Source organism: Pteropus alecto, unplaced genomic scaffold (genome assembly GCF_000325575.1).
Source record: "Pteropus alecto unplaced genomic scaffold, ASM32557v1 scaffold92, whole genome shotgun sequence".
Classification (NCBI taxonomy): Eukaryota; Metazoa; Chordata; class Mammalia; order Chiroptera; family Pteropodidae; genus Pteropus; species Pteropus alecto.
This window is the reverse complement of record NW_006432447.1, coordinates 10,281,860-10,285,317: the sequence shown is the minus strand read 5'-3', so window position 1 is coordinate 10,285,317 and position 3,458 is coordinate 10,281,860. Positions and strand designations below refer to the sequence as shown.

At 37.7% G+C, this 3,458-nt stretch overlaps 1 pseudogene; it reads right to left on the bottom strand.

Moving 5' to 3' along the window:
* Positions 1–1,283: 1,283 nt before the first annotated feature.
* On the bottom strand, positions 1,284–1,402 carry LOC112476051 (annotated as a pseudogene).
* Positions 1,403–3,458: the final 2,056 nt, after the last annotated feature.

The following is a 3,458-nucleotide window of genomic DNA, read 5'->3' as shown; positions in this document are numbered from 1 at the left end:
TATATAACTTACAAAGTGATCCCCCCCCATAAGTCTAGTATGCACCTGACACTGTAGTTATTACAATATTACTGTCTATGTTCTCTATGCTGTACTTTATATTCCCATGAATATTTTGTAATTGAGAATTTGTATTTCTTAATCCCTTCACCTTCTTCAACCAGGTGCCCCAACTGGCAACCATTAGTTTGTTCTTTGTATCTATGAGTCTGTTTCTGTTTTGTCAGTTTATTTTGTTTTTTAGATGCCATATATAAATGAAATTACATGGTATTTGTCTTTCTCTGTCTGACTTATTTTACTTAGCATAATACTCTCTAGTTATATACATGTTGTTGCAAATGGTAAGATTTCATTCTTTTTTATGACCTAGTAACATTCCATTGTAAAATGTGCACCAATCATCTATGAACACTTAGGTGCTTCTATATCTTGGCTATAGCAAATAATATTGCAATAAACATAGGGGTGTAAATATCTTTTCAAATTAGTGTTTTGGATTTCTTTGGATAAATACCCAGAAGTGGGATTACTGGGTAGTTTTATTTTTAATTTTTTTGATGAACCTCCATACTGTTTTTCCATAGCGGCTGCACCAATTTTCAATCCCACCAACAATGTATGAAGGTTTCCTTTTTTCCACATCCTCATCAACACATGTTTGTTGATTTATTGATGACAGCCATTCTGCTAGGTATGAGGTGGTATCTCATTGTGGTTTTAATTTGCACTTCTCTAATGATTAGTGATGTTGAGCATCTTTTCATATGTGTATTGGCCATCTGTATGTCTTTGGAAATCTGTCTATTCAGGTCCTCTGCCCATTTATTAATCAGACTGTTTGTCTTCTTGGTGTTAAGCTGTGTGAGTTCTTTATATATTTTGTATATTAACCCCTTATTGGATGTATCATTGACAAATATCTTCTCTTATTCAGTAGTTTGTCTTTTTGCTTTGTTGATGCTTTCCTTTGCTGTACAAAAACTTTTTAGTTGGATGTAATCCCATTTGTTTATTTTTTCCTTTTGTTTCCCTTGCCTGAGGAGACATATCTAAAAAGGTATTGCTAAGAGCAATGTCAGAGAGTTTACTGCCTATGTTTTCTTCTGGGAGTTTTATGATATCAGGTTTAACCTTTAAGTTTTTAATCCATTTTGAGTTAACCTGGCTTTTTCAAACATCTCAAATATTTAGTCAAACATCAAGTGAACCGAATTCTCTTTTGGAAAAGCTTTAAATGGAAACTGAGTGAAGTATTAAATCATGATAATTTTTTTTTTAAACTCCTACAACACCTGGTATTCTTAGGTGGTCTCCCATCCAAGTACTAACCAGGCCCAACCCTGCTTAGCTTCCAAGATCAGACAAGATCGGGTATGTTCAGGGTGGCATGGCTATAGACTAATCATGATGGATTTTCCCTAGGAGAGCTAAAGCAGATTGTCAATAAATATTCGCCAATTTAATGATATCAAGTTTCACAACAGCAGTTTGATTCATGGTGAGACTAAAATTCAAAAATAAATTGCAGATTGATACACTTCCCCTCAGCCTGATTTATTATTTCTCCTATTATTTGTTTGAGTTTCCACAACCTGCCTATGCTTCTTTCTACTTTTACACATTTTCACTAATTTTTGGTAAAAACCATCATTTGGTTGGACACTAGCCTAGCAAGGTTTTCAAATTTTATTTTTATATGATGATTACTGTATGTGGGGTTCTAAACTTCACTGTGGATTAACTCAATTAGTCTTGACAATAACCCTACCAGGTATGTACTATTTTTACTCCCATTTTATAGATGAGAAAAATGAGGGTCAGGGAAGTAGGATAACTGGCTCGAGGTCGCCCAGCCATTGTCTAGATTTGAATCCAAGCAATCTGGCTCTAGAATCTGTTCTCACAACGTCAAAGGCTTCATATGCTTAGAGCCTCCTTTGACATAGATGCCCACAGTGCGAACCTCACAGATTGTTGTTTTTCAGGGGGCCATGGTGCCACAGTTACCACGATGCAACATCTGGCTCACCACTGCCTCTCAGTTTGTAACATCTCCTCCTTCGCTACCCAGGCGTGGTTCATACTCAACTTCACACTGGAGCAATGCAGATTGCTGAAAACCAGCTCTGTCATAGTTATTATTATCGCAATTAAAAAACTAAGAAATGTTTCAATAAGTCTTTGCACCAATATCCATAATGAGATAGAGGAGAAAATTTAATAATAAGGTCCATGAGAAGGTCTTAGATAAAGAATAAAACATTTTTTAAAAAGAGTCAAGAGAACTTTTGAGAAGGATTTGGTTTATTTTAAGACTAACAACTTAAAAGTAGCCACTGGAAAGTAACGTCTACCATAATATAGTATCCAAAATATATATATTATCTAAATTAACTGATCATTAAGCCAGGTATGAACGATGACTGAAATACATTGGATCAGATGCACTGAAATGAAATACATTGGATCAGATGCATTGAAATGAATAAGTAACTCCAAGAAAACTATCAGAGCTCCCTTCCCTCAACCCGCCACCCCAAGCATCCAGAGTGGGCCACTCCCTTCTTAAAGGTAACATACTTCCTTGCCCACACCTGCCCACACCCAGGAGAGCAGATAACCATGGTCCAGGGTCCATGGTTGTGACTGTGTTTGGAAGACAAGACTCTCAAACTAGACTACTTTTGTTTTCCTGCCCTTCATTCTCTACCCTTTTCTTCATAATAATAAAAGCATTTCCTTTGTGGTAAGGGTTTTAACCTCTTGATACCTAAAGTATGGTCCGTGGACCAACAGCCTCAGTATCGCCTGGCACTTGTTAGAAATGCATAATATTGGGCCCCACCCAGAGCTATTGAATCAGAATCTGCATTTTTTAAAAAAATTATTTCTTTAGTTTCAAGTATACAGTACATTGGTTAGATATCTATATAGTTCATAAAATAATCCCCCCCCCAATTTCTCCCTCCCTCCCCTGGCCCTCTACTCCACCTAGCCATCATATTAATGCTAACTGCATTCCCTCTCTTGTGCTCCCCTTCCCCTTGACCAACTATCAACTACTAATTTGTACTTCTTTAACCCTTCACCCCATTCTCCCAGCCCCCAAACCCCTCCCCTCTGTCTGTCAAGAATCTACATTTTAACACAATCCCAGGTTATTTATATACTCATTAAAGTTTGAGAAGCACTGTTTTAATCTTTCCGAACCTCATTCTTATCTCGCAAGGTTATTGTGAGGATTAAATGTATTTGAAATGCCTGACAAGAGAGCTAGGTGCTAAGCACGTTATCATCTTTTTTCACCTGGCACTTGGCACTGCCACACCTGTGTGTCCAGTCTCCATCGGTCTGAGCCCTTCTCCCTAGCCTGGGCTTCTGAACACTGACCTTAACTTGCTTACTCAGACCCTGCCTTGGCTGGTGCCCCAGACTGACCTCAGCTCTCTCCTTAG